Raw genomic sequence first — 27,997 nt, forward strand, 5'->3', positions numbered from 1 at the left:
GGAGTTGGAGGTTGCTGTGAGCTGTGTGATGCCATGGCACTCTACCGAGGGCCATAAAGTAAGACTCTGTCTCTACAAAAAAAAAAAAAAAAGATTTTTAAAAAAAGGATGGCGCCTGTGGCTCAAGGAGTAGGGCGATGGTCCCATATGCCATAGGTGGCGGGTTCAAACCCAGCCCGGGCCAAAAACCACAAAAAAAAAACACACACAAAAAAAAACAATCTGGATTTAAGCAGTCCAAATTGTATACAAAATCAGCACATCATACCTCATAAATACATTAATGTACACAGTTATGATTTAATAAAAACAATACAATAAATCAAAGGAATGGACATCAAACCAATACCCATTATTGGTTTTGACTTCATAACAGCACGTAATCATTAAATTTTTGAGATAATTCCCCTAAATTACCACCTCTTATTATTTTTTATAACAAAAATAAAATTGTCTTTACTTGTTTCCTTTTGTGTAGCACTTTCAACAATACCAATCGTGTTGGTATTGTCTTCAACTTCTGACTCTCTTGCTCCTTCCTATTGAAAAAAAGAAAAGCCAAATTCAGGAAATGTATTGATTCACTCACACACCAATCTGTTAGCAAAACAACACACATTCACTATGTTTATCAAACATACACACTATCTGGGAGAATAATTTGAACATAGAAACAGAATATAGAGTCTGTCCTATATTTAAGGAGGTGTGGCAAAGATATATGAAAACAAATCAGAAAAGTAATTGATGAGTCTGTAATTACAGTAAATTAATTACACTAAGGATACAATGGAGGAAGAGTCAGTTCTACCCAGAAAGCTTAGGAAATGCAGCAAAGATAGAGGCGTATTTTCAAAGACAACGATGTGCGCAGTGAGAGTGTGAAGGGCTTTTGGACAGGGGAGAAGGGGCAAAAGGATGAGGAATGGAACCACAGGGCATATGAGGGCTATGAAGGTAATGCGGTAAAACTGCAACCTTGTGATAAGGAACAGGTTTTAGAGATGAAATGAGAGAATCAGGCCAAGCTACCAAAGACAGGTGGCAGAAGAGGTGCAAACTTTCCCTTTCCTGTAATGGGATCCACTCAATAAGCACGTAAGTCAGGCCACCAAAAACATATTTTCAAAAGGTCACCTTGGTAGCAATGTGAAGATAGATGAACACAGGACAAAATCAGAAAAGAGCTTTTCAAAATCATAAATCAGAAAGTGAATTATGGTAATAAGCTATGAACACTGGTAATGGTGAGTGACTGGATTGGTGATCTGCAGGAGAGTTAAAGTACAAGATTTACACTAACTTAATGTTTCAGTGCTACTTACTATGTGTTATTTACATAATAGAAAAATCAGATGACAAAATAGGGAACAGAGTCAAGGAAGTAAGGGAAGGGTTAAGGACAGTGTCTTCAGTCCTTAAAGTCTAATATGTCAACTATGAAGCATCCAAGGACATAGGAGGTAAATCTGGGTAAATACTTTAGGAAGAGATTACCTTACTCATGAAAGGCATATGGTGTTAAGAACATAAGTATGTGTAAGCTATACTAAACTGGCACACCTTATGTAATCCAACAGAACTCTGACATTTGGAAAATGACAACAAAAGGATTTGAATTTTATATTTTAACATTTTTAAAGAAATAATATACTTTTATTAACATGTGCAAACTTTTATTTCTCATTATTATGTGCATTTTTTAAATGGATGAAAATATTTAACTCTAAAACACCAATTCAGGATGCTACAAGAAAGCTCTCTTTCAATAATTAGCCCTAAATTCTGACCTGTAGAAGAGAAATGCTGATTTGATTAGAGAATTATGAGGGCATTTTAAGTACTACTATGATGTAAGAAAGAAATGTAAAACCCTAGTCTGAATTTCACATGGTTTTCTTATTCGTTTGTCAAGAACATATGAATAACTGTGATTGTCTATTGACCCACCCCTGATAGAATGGTCATTAAAAGTTAAGGAAAGGTAGGGGGACAAGGCATGTGGTATGCCTTTTGGGGATGGAACTAGGGTCCTCATCATCTACCAAAGCAATCAATGTACCTAGTTCTATGTACCCTCAAAAAAAGAGGGTAATCTGGAAAATGGTGGCTGAGTAACAGCTTCCTTGAAACTGGACACAGTGAGTCTGGGGAGACAAGACCACAGGCATCTCTGGCTGGTGGGATCTGCTTATATTTATCCCTTTGAGGACAGAGGGAGTCAGCGAGAGACTTCTTGACCACAAGAGGAGGACAAAAGCAGTGTAAAACTGGAAAGTGGTTATGTGTGTTTGTTCAGTCTAATCATGCTGACAGCTGTAAGAACAGCAGCAGTGAGATTGCAAAGGGGCAATCTCACCTGTGAGCTGTTTTGGTGTTTTTGGACTTGGCACTCAGTTGAACTCTCTTGCGAGAGCTTGGACAGGAGTGTGGAGAAATTTGGGCATTGTCTAGGGCCACTGAGCTGAACGGAGCTAACAGTGTCCAGCTGTGGGCTGTGTGGAGTCATTGTGAGAGAACTGCCCAGGCAAGCTCTGCCCTCAGGGTCACAGAGCAAGGATCAGGTGGGATCTAGTAATCTAGTGACTGAGCAGCCTAAAGGCGGGGCAGAGCTGCCTTACAGTCTTAGACCTCAGGGGCAGAGTGAGACTGGTTTTGGCACACTGGATAGCCACTTCAGCAGTGATCCAAGCAACAAGTGCTTTCCTGGGAAAGCTTCTGCATAGCCAAGTTTAGCAGTTTAAAGTGCCCTTTAAGAGAGCTGAGGGGATATTTGGGTCTCCACCCTGAGGGATTTGAGAAATAGGCAGAGGCCTCCAGTCGTATCAGCATTGTGATTAACATCTTATACCCAAGATCACCTGTTGCCCAGACAATATTCAGCAAGATATATATACTGCTTTGTCCTTGGTTTTGTTTGTTATTTTATTTTATTTTTGTTGTTGTTGTTGTTGTTGCTGCTGTTTTGTTTTTTTAATTTCAATCTTTTACCCATAGAATTTTCTTTTATTTATTTTTTTCTTTTCTTTCACCATTTGTCTAGTTTAAATACTATTTGCCATTGTTGCCTTTTTCTACAATTAGAACTTCATTTTTGCTACTGTTTCTATGCCTATTTGGTTTCCCCCCAATTTTATCCTGTAAGTTTTATTTTTTTATTGTTTTGGTTTGATTTATAGCATTTTTGTCTTTCCTCTCTACTTGGTGTAGGTAAGGTACTGTGTCCTAACAGGCTAGTAAGGGAACCACCCAACCCGGTGCCCCCAGATGTTTTTTTTTATTATTATTATTTTTAGGTTAGGTCAAAGTACCCTACTGTGCACCTATGTTGCTCTGTCTCACTCTTTCTGTGTCTCTCTTATTTTTTAAATATTACTTTTTACTCATCCCTTCTTCTTTTTTTTTTTTTTCTTTTATCCCTTCTTGCTCTTCAACCTTCTCATCCTTCTGTTCCTATACCAAAAGGACTCATTGAAACCCTAGTCCAGAGGCATGGCAACTTAAAGAGCAAGGGGAAGTGAAAGGAAAATGAGATCAAGGAAACAGATAAAAGAAATCATTCATGAGGAAGAATCAGCAGAAAACTCCTGGCAACATAAAAAACCAGTCCAGAGCAACCCCTCCAAGGGACCATGAGGTAGCAACAGCAGAGGATTCCACCTACAAAGAAATGTTAGAAATGACAAAAAGGGAATTTAGAATACAGGTGATGAAAACAATGAAGGAAATGATGGAAACAACGAAGGAAACTGCTGATAAAGTTGGAAATAACTAAAAGGAAATTCAAAAACAATCAAATAAGAGATGAACGATATGAAGAATATAGAAAGTGTATAGCAGAGCTGAAGGAACTGAAGCAGTCAATTAGGGAACTTAAAGATGCAATAGAAAGTATCAACAACAGATTAGACCATGCAGAAGAAATAATTTCGGAGGTAGAGGACAAAGCTCTTGAGATAATTTAGATATTTAAAGAGGCAGAAAAGAATAGAGAGAGAAAGCAGAACATTCACTGACAGAATTATGGGACTTTATGAAGCATTCAAACATACGAGTGATAGGTATCCCAGAAAGGGAAGACGGATGCCACAGGGGAATGGAAGCCATACTAGAGAATAGTATAAATGAGGTGGGTAGAGGGAAGGGGATTGGTGGGATTACACCAGCGGTGCATCTTACAAGGGTATATGTGAAACTTGGTAAACGGTCTGTGAAGCTAGTGAATGATGTCCCATGATCATATCAATGTACACAGCTATGATTTAATAAAAAAAATAAATAAAGAGGATTACCTTCAGAGGAATAAACTGAACATGGTGAAAAAGAAAAAGAAAAAAAAAAAAAAAAAAAACAACTTTGGCCAGACTAAGTAGAAATAGAAAAGTAAAATCTCTAGGAACCTCAATCAGAAATGATACAGGGGAAATTACAACTGATGCCACAGAGATACAAGAGATCATCTCTGAATACTCCCAGAAACTCTATGCCCAGAAATTTGACAATGTGAAGAAAATGGATCAACATTTGGAATCACTCCCTATCCCTAGACATAGCCAGGAAGAAATAGAGCTCCTGAACAGACCAATTTCAAACACTCAGATCAAAGAAACAATAAAAAAGCTTCCAACAAAAAAATGCCCTGGTCCAGCTGACTTCACACCAGAATTCTATCAAACCTTCAAGGAAGAGCTTTTTCCCGTACTGCAGAAATATTCCAATAAATTGAGGAGGAAGGAATCTTCCCAAGACAGTCTATGAAGCAAATATCACCCTGATACCAAAACCAGAAAAAGACCCAATTAAAAAGAATTTCAGACCAATTTCACTAATGAATATAATGAATATAGATGAAAAAATTCTCAACAAAATCCTAGCCAACAGATTACAGCTTATGATCAAATAGTCATATACCATGATCAAGTAGGTTTCATCCCAGGGATGCAAGGCTGGTTTAATATACGCAAGTCTATAAACATTATCCATCATATTAACAGAAGCAAAAATAAAGACCATATGATCCTCTCAATAGATGTAGAAAACGCATTTGATAAAATTCAGCATCCTTTCCTAAGTAGAACACTGAAGCGTATAGGCATAGGTAGCACATTTCTGAAACTGATCAAAGCTATCTATGACAAATTCACAGCTAATATTTTACTGAATGGAGTAAAACTGAAAGTTTTTCCTCTTAGAACTGGAAACAGACAAGGTTGTCCTCTGTCACCTTTACTAGTCAATGTAATTCTGGAACTTCTAGCCAATACAATTAGGCAAGACAAGAAAATAAACGGAATCCAACTGGGAGCAAAGAAGGTCAAACTCTCCCTCTTTGCTGACGACATGATCTTAGAGAATCCTAAAGACTCAACCAAAAGACTCCTGGAAGTCATCAAAAAATACAGTAATATCTCAGGATATAAAGTCAATGTCCACAAGTAAGTAGCTTTTGAATATATCAATAACAGTCAAGATGAGAGGCTAATAAAGGGCAAAAACTCCTTCACCATAGTTTCAAAGAAAATAGAATACCTAGGATTATACCTAACAAAGGAGGTGAAGGACCTCTATAAAGAAAATTATGAAATCCTCAGAAAGGAAATAGCAGAGGATATTAACAAATGGAAGAACATACCATGCTCATGACTGGGAAGAATCAACATTGTTAAATGTCTATAAATCCCAAAGCAGTCTACCTATTCAATGCTATTCCTATTAAAATACCAACATCCTACTTTCAAGATTTGGAAAAAATAATTCTGCATTTCGCATGGAACCAGAAAAAAACCCATATAGCTAAGGCAGTTCTTATCAATAAAAATAAAGCTGGGGGCATTACCATATGTGATTTTAGGCTGTCCTACAAAGCCACAGTGGTCAAGGCAGCATAGTAGTGGCACAAAAATAGAGACATAGATATTTGGAATCAAACAGAAAACCAGAAGATGAAACTAACATCTTACAACCAACTAATCTTCGATAAACCAAACAAGAACATGCCTTGGGGGAAAGTATCCTTATTCAATAAATGGTGTTGGAAGAACTGCATATCCACATGTAAAAGAATGACACTGGACCCACACCTTTCTCCACTCACAAAAATTGATTCAAGATGGATAAACGACTTAAATTTAAGGCATGAAACAATAAAAGTCCTCAAAGAAAGCACAGGAAAAACAAAGATATTGGCTTGGGGAAAGACTTCATGAATAAGACTGCCATGGCAATTGCAACAACAAAAATAAACAAAATGGGACTTCATTAAACTGAAACGGTATTGTACAGCTAAGGAGACAATAACCAAAGCAAATAGACAACCTACACAATGGGAAAGGATATTTCCTTATTTTTAATCAGACAAAAGCTTGATAACTAGGATCTATAAAGAACTGAAATTAATACCTATGAAAAAAGCCAACAATCCCATATGTCAATGGGCAAGAGACATGTGTAGAACCTTCTTTAAGACAGACGAATGGCTAACAAACATATGAAAAAATGTTCATCATCCCTATCTATTAGAGAAATGCCAACCAAAACCACCCTTAGATACCATCTAACCCCAGCAAGAATAGCCCACATCACAAAATCTCAAAACTGCAGATGCTGGTGTGGGTGTGGAGAGAAGGGAACACTTTTACCCTGCTGGTGGGACTGCAAACTAGCACAACCTTTTTGGAAGGAAGTATGGAGAAACCTCAAAGTACTCAAGCTAGACCTCCCATTTCATCCTGCAATCCCATTACTGGGCATCTGCCTAGAAGGAAAAAATCCTTTTATCATAAGGACACTTGCACTAGACTGTTTACTGCAGCTCAATTTAAAATCGTCAAAATGTGGAAACAGCCTAAATGCCCACCAACTGTGGAATGGATTAACAAACTGTGGAATATGTGCAACATGGAATACTATTCAGCTATTAAAAATGGAGACTTTAACTACTTTGTATTAACCTGGATGGACATGGAACACATTATTCTTAGTAAAGCATCAGAAGAACGGAGAAGCATGAATCCTATGTACTCAATTTTGATATGAGGACAATTAATGAAAAGGACATGGTAGGGGTGGGGGAAGTGGAGAGCAGAGAGAGGGAAGGAGGAAACAGGGGGGATCCTTGGTGTGTGTCACAACTTTTGGGGGCAAGACATGATTGCAAGAGGAACTTTGACTAACAAATGCAGTAAGTGTAACCTAGTTTGTTGTACCCTCAAAGAATCCCCAGCAATAAAAAAAAAAAAAAAAATTAAAAAAAATTTGAAGAAAGGATCTAGAATTAAAAAAACTCTAAGATTATCCAGTTAAAGATTTAGAAATCTCCAAGTATATACATGATTGTCCACCTGATACTCACATGAGGAAAGAAGAAATGGACTAAAATATTGAGCCAACAGGATTATTGGGTTTTACTGATAAAGGACGTTATGTGCATGGTTTGACAAGTATGAATACTAAAGTTAATAATGCTTCTTGAGAATAATAAAATCTCTGCATTGCTGGACATATTTGTCAAAGTAAGAAATGACCTTCCAGAGATAATTCTATATACTCTTTTGCAATCTTTACTGCCTTATGCTTCTGTAACACTGGGTAGTTTATTTGACGATTCTTTAATCAAATCTGATCACATACACTGGATGTGTGAACATCTGTGTCCATTACAGAGATTCCATGAGCACAAGATGAATGAGAAAATCACCAAAATAAACAAGTGACTAATTTGTTTAAGAGGATTGAGTTTAAAACCTCTTGTCACATTTAATGGATAAAGACATTTTAATTTTAGTTAATAAAACTATAAATGCTTATTTATTTTGCCTTTTTATTTTCAAAAAGTTCAGCTACCAAGAAATTACATCAAACAGTAAGATAAATTAGTTAAGTAAGTTGAGAATATACTAAACAATGTTAGAAAACTTAAAAAAAAGCCAGAAGAGTCAAATAATAATAATTAATTTAATAATTCTAATAGAGCCTAAAAGAGGTTTCACTTTGCATAATATCTAAATATAGGTTTGACTAGATTAAATATAAGACAATGTTTCATTAAATTGAAAAGAAATAATGAGGACTAAATTTCCTTTTTTAGAGATACTATCGAAAAAAGAGAATAAATCTTAAAAAGAAGCTTGATGTTCAGGCTGTCTTAAGCAATCAAAGGAGAAGATAACTTTTGGGGGTTAGTCATAAATGGAATAACCTAAAAAAGAAAAGATAATCACATAGAATTAACATGATTTTTCTAAAAAATATGTAAAAATCCTTCGTTGTTATTATTATAATTATTATTATTGTTATTATTATTTTAAGACAGAATCTCGCTATGTCCCCCTAGGTAGAGTGCCGTGTCGTCACAGCTCCAAGCAACTTCTAACTTTTGGGCATCAGCAATTCTCTTGCCTCAGCCTCATAAGTAGTTGGGACTACAGGCACCCACCACAATACCTGCCTATTATATTGTTGCAGTTGTCATTGTTGAGCAGGCCCGGGCCTGGTTTAAACCTGCCAGACCCCATGTATATAGCCAGTGCCCTAAGCACTGAGCTGTGGGTGCTTAGCTATTTTTTAATCTTTGTAATTGATACATAATAGGGGTCCATATTTGGTGTGTACACATGATAATTTCACACATTCATATCATCAACTCAGGGTATAAGGTATTCAACACCTTAAATATATATACACATACATTTTTATATATACATTTTTTGAGGGTGGTAAAATAGCTTTATCCTCTGTCATAACACAAACCAACAGACTTTGGTGTTGGCAAGTGAGGAAACACAACAGTAGAACACGCTGCTCACTGAGAAGGAGGAGGATGAGTTACAAAGCCTTCCCCCATTTCTCGTGCAGCTGAGATAAAGCCATAACCCTTATAAATAGATAAGCATATTAAAAATATTTCCAGGGCCCACCTGGCTCTGCTCCTACACAAATAAGGTTAATCTCTGTAGTAAAAAGGGTGAGAGGGAGAGGCAGAAATTTGGTTTACTGGTAGGTGGAAAACAGGAAGGGATACAAGCCAATGTGTAACAAAGGCTCTCCCAAACATACAAAAGACAGGGTCAAGGGGACCTGTCAGAGGCTGAGAAATGTTCCTGAAGGTGGTCTCACTCCTGTCCCCAATCCCAGATGCTCTTGAGTGATCTGTCCTTTCAGACACCACCTGTGAGGTTCCACTATCAGAGTCTATTCTTCCCTCGGTCCCCACCTATTCAGCTCACCAACCAAGTTTTGGTGTCCCTAATTGCTTAGGCCTCTGAAATCAGCCCCTTTAAAGCACAGCCCTCTCCTTAAATACAAAGCATGAGGAGAGCTGGAGGGTCCTTCCTGCCAAGAGGATATTCCAGGGGTCAGCCAGTTTTGGGGTTCCCCTTCAGTCCTGGACCAGGCAGTAAATTTGGTGGTGGGCCCCATGTTCACTGTTGGAGACCTCAAAGACATAGACAGTGCACAGCAGCAATTTCTGGGTGTCTCAGTTTGTCACCACCTGGAGGACAGTGAAGTTTTCAAGGATGCTGTTCATCATATATCACTCAGCCAGCTGCCACAACCTGTGCAGGTAATTCACCAGGTAATCCCAGAGAGGCAAGCACACCAGGAAGTACACTAATCTCTGTCTTCCAGCTGTGCATGCTTTGTCTCCACCTTCTCCACCAACTGCTTGCCAAAGGAACAGGTCTTGTAGGAGCATGTGAGGGTCATGTGTCCCAGGCTCTCATACTGGCTGCTCACTCTGTTACTGCTGCTGCCACTGCTAGCCCTGGCTTATCACCCCTTGGGCCTCAGTTCAGGTCTGCCCAGAACTTGATCAGGCAAAAGATGGGGGCAGTGGAGACCACACTTTTTCAGGGATGTTGTAATTGATCTGCTGGACATTCACACTCTTGAGTGGGGGTTCCCATGGCTAAGGCAATGCTGGGTGATCTGTAGAAACAGTTGTTTCTGGTATGAGTCAGCTGCATTAGGCAGTTACACACAGGCCGAGAACTCTACTAGCTGCAAGCAGACAATGCCCAGGGCCCAAGCCTGCCAGGTTGGGGGTAATGGGGCAGGTAGAGGCATGGGTAATATGGGTTAAGTAGACCCATACCCTGGTCAATAGATGTGGGAGTCAATGACAAGGAAAATGGCTTCACATCTGAAACATTCCAGAGGGGTCTAGAGCCCCTGACCAAAACTGGAAAATCTCAGAGACCTGAGGTCCAGCAGGACCCAGTTTGGTGAGCTTGGCCAAGGACATGGTAGTCATGGTTTGGAAAACCTGGTTCTTAGAAACCAGGTCCTTTAGCTTGGACTACATTTCCCTTGATTTATTTCAAGGTAAAACCTGGATGAGACTAGAGACCTGGGTGCATGTTCAGACCTTTTCCATTCTCAGCTTGATATAGGAGGTAATCATTTCATTCTGACCATACATTTTGCCTTCATAGGGTCCTTCCTATCAGGAGGCTATTCCAGGGACCAGCCAGTTTAAGGTTCCCCTTCAGTCCCAAACCAGGCAGTAAATGGGGTGGTGAGCCCCATGATCACTGGTGGAGACATAAAAAACATAAGTGGTGCATAGCATCAATTCCTGGGCGTTTCTGTTTGTCTACACCTGGAAGATGGTGAACTTTTCAAAAATGCTGTTCATCATGTATCACTTAGCTAGCTGCCACAATGGGTCCTTTGCAAAGCAGTAGGGGAAAACCCACAGTCATCAGTCCCAGCTCTTGGGCAAAGGGCTGGTTAATCACTACTCCAGATGCCCCCAATCCAATTTCACATTATCTGCTCATCTAGCCAAATGGTGAAAAATAAACATGGGGTGGAATCAGCAGAAAAACTCTGGCAACATGCATAGTAAGAGTAGATCAACATCCCCAAGGAACGAAAAGGTGGACACACCAGAAGATCCCATTCACAAACAAATGGCTGAGATGTCAGAAATTGAATTCAGAATTTGGATTGCCAATAAGATTAACAGAATGGAGCAAAGTCGGATTTAGAAATTTAAGGAGCATTTCAAAAGTCGTCTGAAGAATTCAATGAATTCAAAGTCAAAATCAACCAGTTTTGACACATTGAGGCAAGAACTCGCAGCCCCCAAAGATCTGAGAAATACAGTAGAATCCATCAGGAACAGAATGGAGCAGGCAGAAGAAAGGATTTCTGACAATGAAGGCAAAGCTTTTGAATGTTTCCAAATGCTCAAAGAGGAAGAGAAATGGAGAGCAAAAATGGATCATTCTCTCAGAGAGCTCTGGGACACTTCAAAAAACCTAACTTTCGCCTTATAGGAATTCCTGTGGGCAATGAGATTGCATCTAAAGTTCCAGATGCTCTACTGCAAGAGATAATCGAGAAGAACTTACCAAACATGGCAGGAGATTCTGAAATTAAGAAAGCAGACAGTTTCAGAACCCCAGCACAACTCAACCTAATTATAGCATCTCCCAGACATATTATAATTAACTTAGTAAAGGTTAATATGAAGGAGAAAATTCTGCAAGCAGCCAGACATAAGAAAACCATAACCCACAATGGGAAGAATACTAGAATGAGTGAAGATCTCTCTACCGTAACTTTTCGAGGTAGAAGAGGGTGGTCATCGACATTTAACCTCCTAAAACAAAACAACTTTCAACACAGGATTCTGTATCCAACTAAACTTAGGTTCTTTTATGATGGAGAAGTTAAATACTTTAATGACATTCACATGTTGAAGACATTTGCCATAAGTAAACCAGCTCTCCAGTATGTTCTCAGTCCTATCCTCCACAATGACCAGCAAAATCCTCTACTACCAAAGTCAACTCACTCAGAAACTTTTGATCAAATTCCAACTTCCACAGTGCTGAAAGGATTAAAAATGCATACTGGACTTTTGAAAAACTTGATATCCAAAATACTGTCAGGTTTATCAATATTCTCAATTAATGTGTATGGCTAAAATTGTCCTCTAAAGAGGCACAGGTTGGCTGACTGGATATAAAAATTTAAGTCATGTATCTGCTGCATATAAGAATCTCCTCTTACCTTCAAAAATAATGACTCGGTGTGAAGGGATGGTTGTATATGATGCAGGCAAATGGAAATCAGAAAGAAGTAGGTGTTAAAATTTTATTTGCAGATATAATATGCTTTAAACCAAGAAAAGTAAGAAAAGATAATGATGGTCACTTCATATTTATTAAGGAAAACAGTCAACATGATGAGATTTAGGTTATTAACATTTATACACCCAACCAGAATACACATCAATTTATAAGAGAGGGTCCAACAGACATGGGTACCTTGATTTCCCACAGCACCATAATAGTAGGAGATTTTAGTACTCTTTTGGCAATGTTGGATAGATCCTCCAGTCAGAAAGTAAGGAAAGTAATTTTGGACTTAAACTTAGCCATTCAACAATTGGATTTAACAGACATCTAAAGAGGATTCCACCCTAAGAAAACTAAATACACATTCTTCTCATTAGCTATGCAACATCCTCCAAAATTTATAACATCTTAGGTCACATGTCTAACCTCAGCAAATTTAAAAGAATAGAAATTATTCCTTGCACCTTCTCGGACCATCATGGAATAAAAGTAGAACTGAGTAACAACAGGAATCTGCATACTCATACAAAAACATGGAAACTAAATAACCTTATGCTGAATCACAGCTGAGTCATAGATGGGATTAAGAAGAAAATTACCAAATTTTCGGACAAAATGATAATGAAGGCACAAATGACCAGAACCTTCTGGAATACCGCAAAGGCCGTCCTAAGAGGGAAATTTAAAGCATTGCAAGCCTTCCTCAAGAGAACAAATGATAAGAAGTTAACAAACTAATCTCTAGCAACTGTAAAAGAACATTCCAATCCCAAACACAGCAGATGAAAAGAAATAACCAAAATTAGAGCAGAATTAAATGAAATGGAAAGCAAAAGGTTTATACAGCAGATCAATATATCAAAAAGTTGGTTTCCTGAAAAGATCAATACAAAATCTCCCCAAAAAGACCACCATCAGATGGTTTCACATCAGAACTCTACCAAATCTTTAAAGACGAACTAGCACCTATATCACTAACCTTTTCCAAAATATAGAAAAACAAGAACACAAAACACAACACATTCCATGAATAAAACATCACTTTGATCCACAAACCAGGAACAGACACAACGAGAAAAGAAAATTATGGACCAATATCTCTAATGAATATTGACACAAAAATATTCATTAAGATACTAGCAAACAGGTTGGTGCCTGCGGCTCAAGGAGTAGGGTGCTAGCCCCATACATCAGAGGTGGCAGGTTCAAACCCAACCCCAGTGAACAACTGCAAAAAAAAAAAAAAAAAAAAAATCCTAGCAAACAGAATGCAGTATCACATCAAACAAATTGTACACCATGATCAAGTGGATTTTATCCCAGGGTCTCAAGGCTGGATTAACATACATAAAACTATAAATATAATTCATGGCATGAACAAAATAAAAAACAAAGACCACATGATTCTCTTAATTGATGCTCTAAAAATCTTTTGACAATATCCAGCATCGTTTCATGATCAGAATACTTAAAAAACTGGTATAGAAGGGACATTTCTTAAATTGATACAGGCCATATATAGCAAACCCACATCCAATATTGTATTGAATGGAGGAAAATTGAAATCATTTCCACTCAGATCAGGAACCAGGCAAGGTTGCCCATTGTCTCCACTGCATTTTAACGTTGTAATGGAAGTCTTAGACATCACAATCAGGTAAGAAGAGGCGACCAGGGTATCCATGTAGGGTCAGAGGAGATCAAACTATCACTCTTTGAAGATGATATGATTGTATTTCTGGAAAACCCCAGGGATTCAACTACAAAACTTTTAGAAGTAATCAAGAAATACAGCAACATCTTAGGTACAAAATCAATACTCACAAATCTGTAGCCATTATATATACCAACAATAGTCAAGCTGAAAAAACAGTCAAGGATTCTATTCCGTTCACAGAAGTGCCAAAGAAGATAAAATATTTGGAAGTTTACCTAGCAAAAGCCGTGAAAGATCTTTATAAAGAGAACTATGAAACTCTGAGAAAAGAAATAGCTGAAGATGTTAACAAATGGAAAAACATACCCTGCTCATGGTTGGGAAGAATCAACATTGTTAAAATGTCCATACTACCCAAAACAATATACAATTTTAATGGAATCCTTATTAAAGCACCACTGTCATACTTTAAAGACCTAAAAAAAAAATAATACTTCATTTTACATGGAATCAGAAAAAAACTCAGATAACCGGATATTACTCGGAAATAAAAACAAATCAGAAGAATCATACTACCAAACCTCGTATTATACTATAAATTGATAATGATCCAAACAGCATGGTACTGGCACAAAAATATGCATGTAGATGTATGGAAAAGAATACAGAACCAAGAGATGAACCCAGCTACTTACCATTATTTGATCTTTGACAAGCCAATTAAAAACATTCAGTGGGAAAAAGATTCCCTATTTAACAAATGGTGCTGGGTGAACTGGCTGGCAACTTGTAGAAGACTGAACCTGGAACCACAGCTTTCACCATTAACAAATATACCAGATTACTGTATTAAAGATTTAAACTTCTTGATATATACCTAGTAGAGGAATTGTAGGATCAAATGTCAGGTCTATTTTTAAATCCCTAAGTGTTCTCCAAGTATCTTTCCAAAAGTAGTGCATTAGTTTGCATTCCCACCAGCAGTGCAAAAGTGTTCACTTTTCTAAACATCCATACCAACAGCTTTGGTTGTGGGATTTTGTGATGGAGGCTAATCTTACTGGAGTTAAATGATATCTCAAAGTGGTTTTGATGTGCATTTCTCTGATGATTAAGGATTATGAGCATTTTTTTCACATGTCTATAGGCCATGCGCCTGTCTTCTTCAGAGAAGTTTCCCTTCAAGTCCCTTGCCCACCCTGACATGGGATCACTTGTTCTTTTCCTGCTAATACATTTGAGTTCTCTGTGGATTCTGGTTATTAAACCTTTGTCAGAGACATAACCTGCACATATCTTTATCTTAAGATCAAAGATTTAAACCTTTGTCAGAGATGTAACGTGCACATATCTTTATCTTAAGATTAAAGAATTTAACTTAAGACATGAAACTATAAAAATACTAGAAGAAATTGCAGGGAAAACACTTGAAGAAATCAACCTGGGACAATATTTTATATGGAAGACACCCTAGGGCAATTGAAGCCACAACAAAAATACATTACTGAGACCTGATCATACTAAAAAGCTTCTGCACAGCCAAGAACACAAGCAAACAGACAGCCCTCAGAATGGGAGCAAGTCTATCTTAGTTAATGGTGAAATGTATGACAGTGGTGCTTAATAAGGAAAAAAAATAAAAAATAAAATTGTATATTGCTTTGGGTGGTATGGACATTTTAACAATGTTGATTTTTCCCAGCCATGAGATTGGTATGTTTTTCCATTTGTTAACATCTTCAGCTATTTCTTTTCTCAGAGTTTCATAGTTCTCTTTATAAAAGATCTTTCACAGCCTTTGCTAGGTGAACTCCCAAATATTTTATCTTCTTTGGTACTACTGTGAACAAAATAGAGTCTTTGACTGTTTCTTCAACTTGACTATTGTTGGTATATATAAAGGCTACAGATTTGTGAGTATTGATTTTATAACCTGAGATGTTGCTGTATTCATTGATCACTTTTTTTTTTTCCAGTTTTTGGCTGGGACTGGGATTGAACCTGCCACCTCCAGCATATGGAGCCGGAGCCCTACTCTTTTGAGCCACGGGCACCGCCCCTCCTTGATCAATTCTAAGAATTTTGTAGTAGAGTCCCTGGGGTTTTCCAGATATACAATCATATCATTTGCAAAGAGTGAAAGTTTGATATACTCTGACCCTACATGGATACCCTTGATCGCCTATTCATGCCTGATCGTGATGGGTAAGACTTCCATTACAATATTAAAAAGTAGTGGAGACAATGGGGAACCTTGCCTGGTTCCTGATCTGAGTAGAAATAATTTCAATTTACCTCCATCCAATATAATATTGGCTGTGGATTTGCTATAGATGGCCTCTATCAGTTTAAGAAATGTCCCTTCTACACCAATTTTCTTACGTGTTCTAATCATGAAAGGATGCTGGACTATTATCAAAATATTTTTTCTGCTTCAACTGAGAGAAACATCAGGTCTTTGTTTTTTAATTTGTTTATCTGATGAATTATATTTATAGATTTATGTATAATGAACCCATGAGAGCCTTGGATAAAACCCACTTGGTCGTGGTGTATAATTTGTTTGATGTGTTGCTGGATTAACTTTTTAGGATCTTGTTGAATATTTTTGCATCAAGATTCATTAGTTACATTGGTCTATAATTTTCTTTTCTTGTTTTGTCTTTTCCTAGTTTGAGTATCATGGTGATGTTTGCTTCATAGAATGTGTTGGGTAGTACTCCTTGTTTTTCTATTTTGGAAAAGGTTAAGTAATATAGGTACTGATTCCTCTTTAAAGGTTTGGTAGAATTTTGTTGTGAAGCCATCTGGTCCAGGGCTTTTCTTTTTACGGAGATTTTGTATAGTTTATGCTATTTCAGAACTTGATATAGATCTGTTCAACAGTTCCACTTCATTCTGGCTACATCTAGGAAGGTGGCATGCTTCCAAGCATTGGCCTATTTCCTTTAAAATTTCATATTTCTGAAAAAAGAGTTTCTTGTCATATTCATTAAGGCATTTTTTGAATTTCTGAGGAGTCTGTTGTTATTTCATCTTTACCATTTCTGATTGATCAAATTAGAGATTTTAGTCGTTTTTCATGGTTAGGTTAGCCAAAGATTTATCTATTTTATTGACCTTATCAAAAAACTAACTTTTTGATTTATTTTGATCCTACAATTCTTCTACTAGGTATATATCCTGAAGACAAAAATCACGTTATAACAAACATAATTGTACCAGAATGTTTATTGCAGCCCAATTCATAATTGCTAATTCATGGAAGAAGCCCAAGTGTCCATCGAACCATGAATGGATTAATAAATTGTATATACACCATAGAATATCATGCAGCTGTAAAAAAGAAGGAGACTTTACCACTTTCATGTTTACATGGATGGATCTAGAACATATTCTTCTTATCAAAATATCTCAAGAATACAAGAAAAAGTATCCAATGTACTCAGCACTACTGTGAAATCAATTTATACCTTTCATATGAAAGCTATAACCCAATTATATCCCAAGAACAAGGGAAAAGGGGAGATTAAGGGTAGGGAAGGGGGAGGATGGGAGGAGGGAGGGTAATTGGTGGGACTACAACTATGGTGCATCTTACAAGGGTACATGTTAAATTTGCTAAGTGTAGAATATAAATGTCTTAACATAATAAATAAGAAAATGTCATGAAGGCTATGTGAACCAGTTTGATGGAATTATTTCAAACTGTATATAAAAATAGCACATTGTACCCCATGATTGCACTAATGTACACAGCTATGATTTAATTAAAAATATTTAAACTTAAGATATGAACCTATAAAATACTAGAAGAAAGTACAGGGAAAATATTTGAGGAAATCAATCTGGGAAATAATTTTATGAGGAGGACCCCAAGGGCAATTGAAGCAACACCAAAATACATTAGTGGGATCTGATCAAACTAAAAAGCTTCTGCACAGCCAAGGACACAGTACATAAAGCAAACAGACATCCTTCAGAATGAGAGAAGATATTTGTAGGTTATGTCTCCCACAAAAGTTTAACAACCAGAATCCACAGAGAAATTAAACTTATTAGCACAAAAAAAACAAGTGATCCCATCTCAGGGTGGGCAAGAGACTTGAAGAGAAACTTTTCTGAAGAAGTCAGGTGCACAGCCTACAGACACATGAAAAAATGCTCATAATCCTTAATCATCAGATAAATGCAAATCAAAACCACTTTAAGATATCATCTAACTCCAGGAAGATTAGCCCACATCCATTCATGAGATACTTTGCTAAGAAGAATATTTTCCAGCTCTATCCATGTAAACATGAAAGAGTTAAAGTCTCCATCTTTCTTTAAGGCTGCATAAAATTCCATGGTTTACAGATACCACAATTTATCGATCCATTCGTGGCTTGATGGTCACTTGGGCTTCTTCCACGTCTGAGCAATTATGAATTGGGCTGCAATAAACATTCTGGTACAAATATCTTTGCTATAATGTGATTTTTATTACTATTAAATCATAGCTGTGTACATTAGTGATTTTTGGTCTTCTGGATATAAGAAAAAGTATCCAATGTACTCAGCCCTACTATGAAACTAATTACAGCACAAGAATATGGGGAAAGGGACAAAGGACAGGAGGGAAGAGGGGAGGATAGTTGGAAGGAGGGTAAATGGTGGGACCACATCTATGGTGCATCTTAGAAGGGTACAGGTGAAGCTTACTAAATGCAGAATATAAATGTATGAACACAATAACTGAGAAAATGCCATGAAGGCTATGTTAACCAGTTCGATGAAAATATTTCAAATTGCGTATAAAACAAGCACATTGTACCCCATTATTGCATTAAGGTACACGGCTATGATTTAATTAAAAAAAAAAAAAAAAAAAGAGAGAGAGAGAGATTAGCCCACATCACAAAATCCCAAAACCAGAGATGTTGGCATGGATGTTGGGAAAAGGGAACACTTCTGCAATGCTGGTGGGAATGCAAACTAATATGTTCCTTTTGGAAAGATATTTGGAGATCACGTGGAAATCTAAAAATAGACCTGCATTGTATCCTTTAATTTATCTATTAGGTATATATCCAGAGGACCAACAATCACATAATAATGAAGATAATTGCACCAAAATGTTTATTGGAACCCAATTCATAATTGATAAGTCATGGAAGAAGCCCAAGTGCCCATTGATTCATGAATGGATTAAGAAATTGTGGTGTATATACAACATGGAATATTATACAGCCTTAAAAAAGATGGGGACTTTGCCTCTTTCATATTTTCATTGATGGAGCGGAAACATTTTCTTCTTAGCAAAGTATCTAAAGAATAAAAGAAAAAGTATCCAATGTACTCAGCCCTACCATGAAATTAATTTATAAGCACCCACACATCCATATGAAAGCTATAACCCAACTATAGCCCAAGGTGAAGGGGAAAAAGAAGAGGGAAGGAAGGGGTAGGGGGAGGATGGGCGGAGGAAGGGTAATTGGAGGGACCATACCTACAGTGCATTTTATAAGAGTACATGTTAAATCTACTAAGGGTAGAATATAAATATCTTAACACAATAACTAAGATAATGTGGTGAAGGCTTTTTTAACCAGTTTGATGAAAACATTTCAAATTGTATATAAAACCAGCACATTGTACCCCAAAATTGCATTAATATGCACAGCTATGATTTAATAAAAAAAAAAAGAAGAAGAAAAAAAGAAAATATCCACTGGACACTTGATAAACATGGCATCCCAAACATTATGATGTTTATCAATACTCTCAATTAATTTGAATTTCTTAAATTTTCCTCTAAAGAGGCACAGGCTAGCTGACTGTACACAAAAGCTCAGATCAGATATATCTTGCATTCCAAAATCCCATCTTACCTTAAATGACAAAAGTAGACTGAGGGTGAAGGGATGAACATCTATAATTCAGGCAAATGGAAATCAGAAAAAAATCAGGGGTTGCAATTTTATTTGCAGATACAAATAGGCTTTAAACCAACAAAGGTAAGGAAAGTTAAGGATGGACACTTCATATTTGGGAAAAGAAACACTCCATATGAAGATATTTCAATTATTAATATTCATGCACCCTACCAGAATGCCTCTCTATTTATAAAGGAAAACACTAACAGACACTGAAGAATTGGATATCATCCTGAACTATAACAGTGGAGATTTTAACTAACATTTGGCTATGTTGGATAGATCCTCCAAGAAGGAGGATCTTTCCAAGAAGAATGTAAACAAAGAAATAATAGATTTAAACTTGGTCCTATAACAAATGGACTAAACAGACAGCTACAGATAATTTCATTATAATAAAACCAAACACACATTCTTCTCATCATCCCATGCAACATCCTCCAAAATTGATCACATCTTAGGTCACAAATCTAACTTTAGCAAATTTAAGAATATAAATTATTCCTTGTATTTTCTCGGACCATCTGGAATAAAAGTTGAACTCAACAACAGCAGGAATCTTCATACTGGAACAAAGTCAAGGAAACTAAATAACCTTATGCTGAATGATAGCTGTGTCAAAGATGAGATTAAGAAGAAAATTACCAAATTTTTGGAACAAAATGACAATGAAGACATAAATTATCAAAACTGTTGGATTCTTCTAAAGCAGTCCTACAAAGGAAATTTATAGCATTGCAAGCCTTCCCCAAGTGACTGGAAAGAGAGGAAGTCAACAACTTAGTGGGTCATCTCAAGCAACTGGAAAAGGAAGAACATCCCTTCCCCAAATCAAGCAGAAGAAAATAAATAACCAAATTAGAGCAGAATTCAATGATATTGAAAACAAAAGAATCACTCAGAAGATCAACGAACAAAAAGCTGGGTTTTTGAAAAGATTAACAAAATTGAGAAAACTTTGACTAACCAAACCAGAAACAGAAAAGTAAAATCCCTAATATCATCAATCAGTAATGATAAAAAAGAAATAACAAAAGGCACATCAGAAAATGCAAAAAATCCTTAATGATTACTGCAGAATACTCTATTCTCAGAAATGGGAAAATCTGGGGGGAAATAGCAATGTCTGGAAGCACACCACCTTCCTAGACATAGCTGAAAGAATTGAAAGTGTTGAACAGACCTATATCAAGCAATGAAATACCATCAACTATATGAAATCTCCAGAAAAGTAAAGTCCAGAAAGAGGAGGCTTCACATCATAATTCTACCAAACCTTTAAAGAGGAACCAGTATCTATATTACATAACCATCTTCAAAACAGAAAAAGAAGGAATACTTCCCAATACATTTGAGGAAGCAAACATCACCTTGATCCCAAACCAGGAAAAGACCCAACAAAGAATTAAAGTTATAGACCAGTATCATTAATGACTATTGATGCAAAAATATTCAATAAGATCCTAGCAAAAACAATTCAACAACACATCAAAAAAATTATACACTATGACTAAGTTGGTTTTATCCCAGGGTCACAAGGCTGGTTCAACATGACTAACTCTATAAACGTAATATATCACATAAACAAAATAAAAAACAAAGACCATATGATTCTCTCCACTGATGCAAAAAAGCTTTTGATAACATCCAGGATCCTTTCATGATCAGAACACTTAAGGAAATAGGCTGAAACGGGTCATATCTAAACTGATAGAGGCTCACTACAGTAAACCCACAGCCAATATCATATGGAATGGAAGAAAATTGAAAAAAAATCCACTCAGATCTGGAACTAGACAATGATGCTCATAGCCTCTACTGCTATTGAACAAAGTAACGGAAGTATTATCCATTGCAATCAAGCAAAAGAAGGAGATTAAGGGTATTCCAATTTGGTCAGAGGAGACAAACTCTCACTCTTCGCAGATGATATAATCTTCTACCTGGAAAAACCCAGGGACTCAACTGTAAAACTCTTATAAGTGATAAAAAAAAAATACAGCAACATCTAGGAATACAAAATCAATACTTACAAATCTGTAGCTTTTACATATACCAACAATAGTCAAGCTGAACAAATAGTCAAGGACTATATTCTTTTTACAGTAGTACCAAAGAAGATGAAGTATTTGGGAATTTACCTCAAAAAGGACATGAAAGATCTCTATAAAGAGAACTATGAAACTCTGAGAAAAGTAAAAAGCTGAAGATGTTAACAAATGGAAAATCATACCCCATGCTTATGGCTGGGAACAATCTTCATTGTTAAAATGTCCATATTACCCAAAGCAATATACAAATTTAATGCAATCCCTAAAGCACCTCTATCATACTTTAAACAACTGGAAAAACTAGTACTTTCTTTATATGGAATCAGAAAAAAACATTGAATAGCCAAGACATTACTGCGAAATAAACACAGAACAATAGCAATCAACCTACCAGACTTCAGCCTATACTAGAAATCTATATTGATCAAAACAGCATGGTAAAAATGCCAAGGTAAATGTATGGAACGGAGTAGAGAACCAAGAGATTAACCCGGACACTTACCATCATTCAATCTTTGATAAGCATATCAAAAACATAAATTGGGGGAAAGATTCCCTATTCAACAAATGGTGCTAGGTGAACTGGATGGCAACTTGTAGAACACTGAAACTGGACCCTCATCTTTCACCATTAACAAAAATTGATTCTCATTGGATAAACAGTTTAAACATAAGACATAAAACTATAAAAAATATTTTAGAGGGGACAAGGGAAATACTTGTCCCCTGAAGAAATTGGCCTGGAAGAATGTGTTATGAGGAGGACCCCAGCCCCTAAACAATTGAAGCAAAACCAAAAATGTACTACAGGGATCTGATCAAACCCTGTAAAAAGAACAAAGTAAAGCCAGCACACGGTCCTCAGGATGGGAGAAGATTTTTCCAGGTTATGTTTCCAACCAAGGTTTGATAACTAGAATAAACAGAAAACCCAATTAATTCGCAAGGAAAGAACAAGTGATCTCATTTCATTTTGGGCAAGAGAATTGAACAGAAGCTTCTCTGAAGAAAATAGGTGCATGGCCTACAGACTCATGAAAAACTGCTCATCATCTTTAATCATCAGAGAAATACAAATCAAAACCACTTTGAGACATCATCCAACTCCAGGAAGAGTAGCCCACATCAGAAAGTCACAAAACTACAGATTTTGGTGTGGATGTGGAGAGAAGGGAACATTTCTGCACTGCTGGTGGGAATGCAGGCCAATATGTCCCTTTTAGAAAGAGGTTTGGCGAACACTCAGGAAACTAAAAGTAGACCTACTATTTGATCCTGCTATGCCTCTGCTAGGAATAAGTCCAGATGACCAGTCATCATTTTACAAAACATATTTGCACCAGAATGTTTATTACAGCCCAATTCATGATTGCCCAGTCATGAAAGAAGCCCAAGTACCCATAGACGCCCTAAACAGAGTAACAAATTGTGGTATATGTATATCATGGAATATTATGCAGCCATCAAAAAGATGGAGACTTTGCCCCTTTTTGTTCACATAATGAGCTGGAACATATTTTTCTTAGTAACATATCTCAAGAATGGAAGAAAAACTGTCCAATGTACTCAGTACTATTGTGAAATGAATATATAATCCCCCACACTTTTATACAAATGATAAATCATAACTATAGCCCAGAATGAAAGAGGGAAGAGAGGGGGAGAGTAGGAGCAGGGGGAGGCCATGTGAATGGAAGGTAAATGGTGGGACATCACCTATGGTGCATATCACAAGGGTACATGTCAAATCTATTAAGAGTAGAGTATAAATGTCTTAACACAACAAATAATTCAGTAAGGTGAACCCTATGTTAACCAGTTTGATGTAAGCATTCCAAATTGTGTCTAAAATCAGCACATTGTACCCCATAAAAGCAGTAATGTAGTTACGATTCAATAAAAAATTTACGATATAAAAATAAGAACTTCAGAAAAAAAAATATTAGTGTCCCTTCATTTTGACAATAACTTCTGACTTCCTTGCTTGTTTTCGTGTCTGTATTATCTTCACATTTCTCCTCACCTGTGTCAAATGCATGCCGAGTGTCTGCGTGCATTGTTAGCATTTTTACAGTACACTTTTTCTTTAATTTAAATAAACTTTAGAAGGTGAGTGAAGATTATACTTCAGGAACACAAAGTAGGCATGAGATGGAAAATATTTTTGTTACTGAGGCATTTTGTTGAGAAAATGCCTCAAACACTAAAGAGTGGAAAATCCAGGTGCATCTTTCCCCTCACAGTCTGGTATACTATGTTACATTAGATGGTGCTTTTTCTGAACTTTGCTCCATCCTTACACTAACTCTACTACAGGACAAGCAGGAATTTTGTATCATTCACAGATTTAACCAGAACTCTGTTTCAACTCATTTCTCAGGTGTTTTTATTTACTTCCCCATTCCTCTTTGCCTTGTTTGATGCCCAGTTGCTCATACTTTTGAACACAAGGAAGTTCTGAAAGTACAGATACATTTCATCAGTCCTCATTCATTCCTAATCAGGAGTCATGTTTCCATATGCAAACATGCTCTATTAACATGGTTATTTCCATTCTGTTTTTAAAAACTGATAACTGAAAACTGGAAAATTTTACATTATCACAAGATAAAATCAATAGCAATCAGAAAGAAAAGCCAATTCTCAAATGTGAATTCAAATGATATAGCAGAATATGACAGTGCTATTTTTCTGACACGGACTATCCGCTTAAGCCTATGTCTAAGATATTCTAATGTCCTCTTAGGACAGTGAGTAAAGGAACCTTGATACCATTTAATAATTTCATACAGCTATGTGAGTTACAACTTGCTGCTGTACACAATCACATCAATGTCCCTTTCTGCAAGGTCGGATTTCCTTCATAGGCACAGTCTAATGACCTCATTCCCACTCTCAGCACACAGGCCGAACCGAGTTAGAGGCCACAAGGTGGAAGAACCACTCTACCTGGCACAAATGACTGGCAGTATAAAACTACACTACAGTTTGGGACATTAGGAATGGTGACTCTTTGAACATGAGTCCAACTCAGTGGCCATCATGATGAAATTGCTTGTAATTTCTCTTGCATAGAAATATGATTCTGTACTTGGCATGACCTTATCATGTAAGGTTATAAAACTAAAGAAGCAGGAAAACACCAGAAATTCTCCGCCTCGAATCCAAGGACAAAGATTAGCTATAAGTCACTCTTCACTTTAGGAAGGTTTAAGCTTTATAACTAGTTAAAAAACTTCCTCAACTTAATATTAGCTTACAACATATGAATTATAAAATGCTATTCCATAGGAAATGTCCCTGGGACTATGCCACATTATTCATGTAAAAAAGCAGTATTAAACCAGGAACATAAGTGTCAATTTGTTTATACCTGTGGCTGGTCATTTTCAACTCCTTCAGGCTCTTCTTCCTCTTCTTCTGACGTAACAAAGTTGTATACTGTAAATTTCATAAATTTATTTAAATGAGCTGATTAGAATGATGTGATAAAAGGTATCAGCTTTATAAAAGTGGATAGAAAGTTACATTTATGTTGATTTTATAAATTGAGAGTTTAGATGAAGTTAAGTCTTTAGCAGACTATATACTTGTTTTAAAAATACTCCTAAATAATCTAATAATGAGTTGCTTGGAATGATGGTAAAAGCTATTACCTTTATAAAAATGGATAGAAAGCTAAATTTCTTTTTATTTTATAAATTAAATTTCTACATGAAGTCTTTGGCAGACTATATACTTCCTTAAAAAGTACTCCTAGTTAATCTAATAATGAGTTTCTTAGAATGATGTGGTAAAAGCTATCTGCTTTATAAAAATGGATAGAAAGCTAAATTTCTTTTTATTTTATAGATTGTTTAGATGAAGTTAAGTCTTTAGCAGACTATATACTTCTTTAAAAAATATTCCTAATTATCTAACACTTAAAAAACCACTCAGAAAACTACTAGGCATCAGTGTGTAGAAGGCTCACGAAGATCACAGATTCACGCAGAAATTCATCCACCCAACATACATGACATAGCCATCATAAACAAAGAAAAATTTTTCAATCCAGAAAAACATATCAAGTATCCCTGTGTACGCCTGTCTCCTTCTTAATAAACCCTGGGAAGCATTGCATATGTTATTCTGTAAGTTGCTGTTACTTTTCATACCATAATCAGTGTATGCCCTGTGACTTACGTGTGAAATGCTTTCCCTCTAATAGGCTGACAATCTTCATTCAATTTTTAATTTTCTTTTCTCTTCTTTTATTCTTCTTTTTCAATCTTCTCTCTTCTTTCATTCTTTCCTTCTTTATTTTTGGACACAGATTGCTATGTGAAGACTCTGTTAATTACAGCTCTTTCCCTGGTCAAACAGGAATCTACTCTCTCACTGAATCTACTCTCATCCTCAGCACTTATGGATTTCTCTTTTGCACCTTCCCCACCTGAACTGTAAGTTATTTATTTCTATTCCCCAGATCCAAAGGCTGTAGGATACAATATTCCACAGCATTGTTGGGCACATAGTTTTTATCTATTGTACTTGATAATTATACTGTGATTAAAGGAAAATGAATAAGATGCATCAAGATTGGCTTTTCTAGAGGTCATGTCTGAACTGACAAGTACAGGGTGAGATGAGCAAGGTGAAAAGATGGAGAGGCCAGGAGAAAGGGAGAGCAGGACAGGAAGCAGCAGGAGGAAAGAGAAGCCTGAAAGAGGATGTGCATTTGTCCAAAAAAGAGGAATTGGCTCAGAGGGCACTCCCAGAGGTATTTCAGTAATGCTAGTGAAAAGTCAGGCACACAGGGTATGGGCTAAAATGGAGAGTTGAGAAAAAGTCAGACTGTGAAAGCCCCATGTGAGACCTAAGGTACTACAATATTACCAATTCAAGGACCGCTTAATCATCCTAACGGCTCTGGAGAGGGACCACAGTGAATACTGTAGGGAAGATAAATTCCAGGGACACATGAATAAACAGAAGATGACTTACAGGCCATATTGCAAAATAAACGCACTTCTGAAATATATGAATGGTTCCAGAAATGATTCACAAAGTGTCAGCCCCAAGTGTAATGTAGATTTTTATGGAATAAATAAAAGAATCTAGGTTTTGCATTATAATTTTTTCCATTTTAATGCTTAGTATAGTAAGTTTTAATATTTACAACCTACTGTATACAAAAGATCCTATGGATCCCCAATCACATTTCATTTTTAATCTGCATTCAGTGTTCAGTTCAGTGTGGTACACATATGTTGGAATGGCACAGAGAGCTTAAACTAAACAAGGATACTAGTGTCATTCTCAGCAGATCCAAAAAAATGTAATATTGAGCAAATGAAGAAGTTTCTGAATGTTATATACAATGTATACCATTTGTGTGCAATTTTATGACCCAGAAACTAATTCTCAGCAATATTTATCACCAGACTCATACATTGTCAAAACTTTGAAAGTCCTTGGAAATAATGTACAGACAATTCCAGGTGTTCATTATTTCTGTGTAATATTCCGTAAATAGTACGGAAGGACTATTTTGTACTATTAACCTTTCAGGATCACGGTTTTAAGACTGTGTCTACCAAATATTCATAATGGAAAGTAACTAAGAAAATGCCAGGAAAGCTATGTTAACTAGTGTGACGAAAATGTGTCAAATGGTCTATGAACCAAGTGTATGGTGCCCCATGATCATACTAATGTACACAGATATGATTTAACAAAAAAAATAAAAAAAAGAAAATTCATTTAAAAAAGTTTCCCACTTTGTTTGTAGACTCGCAACTTTCTCTTACAATTCTGCCAGACTTGCTTTATATATTTCACCAAAATAAATATGTACTACCAAAAAAAAGTCTCTCAATAAATGAAAAATTAAAAACTAAAAAAAAAATTCATAAAGGAGTGATTAATTATTTTACTAATAAGGATACCCTCTCACACAAATATACTCTACTAATTGGATCATCTGACTTCCTTTGTTATCATCAGTGTAAAATCAGTAAGATGGAATAATTAAAGTTAAACATGACTGAGATGTTAACATGAAGTGCTCCTCTACGTAAAGATTTGAATTCCAAGAAGCACTTGGAAAGTTGTGGAGTCACCAAATTCACCTCTGTCATTTCCCTAACAAGGACAGGGATGCCAAATCAGAGAACAATGGGAGGCAGAATGACAACAACAACAACAAAAGAAAATTACCTGTTGCAGCTGGTTTAACTTTAATCCTTTGTACTCCTTTTTTTGGAGTAGGAGGTTTTATGTCAGCATCGCGCCCAGTGA

General features: G+C 36.5%; 1 long non-coding RNA gene across 1 annotated transcript; it reads right to left on the minus strand.

Moving 5' to 3' along the window:
* Positions 1-471: 471 nt before the first annotated feature.
* Positions 472-27,965, minus strand: LOC128574068 (uncharacterized). The gene is made up of 3 exons (XR_008376601.1): positions 27,917-27,965; positions 25,089-25,156; positions 472-539 (listed from the first exon to the last, which is right to left on the minus strand). It is a non-coding gene; the product is annotated as an uncharacterized LOC128574068 (long non-coding RNA).
* Positions 27,966-27,997: the final 32 nt, after the last annotated feature.

This window comes from Nycticebus coucang, chromosome 21 (genome assembly GCF_027406575.1).
Source record: "Nycticebus coucang isolate mNycCou1 chromosome 21, mNycCou1.pri, whole genome shotgun sequence".
Classification (NCBI taxonomy): domain Eukaryota; kingdom Metazoa; phylum Chordata; class Mammalia; order Primates; family Lorisidae; genus Nycticebus; species Nycticebus coucang.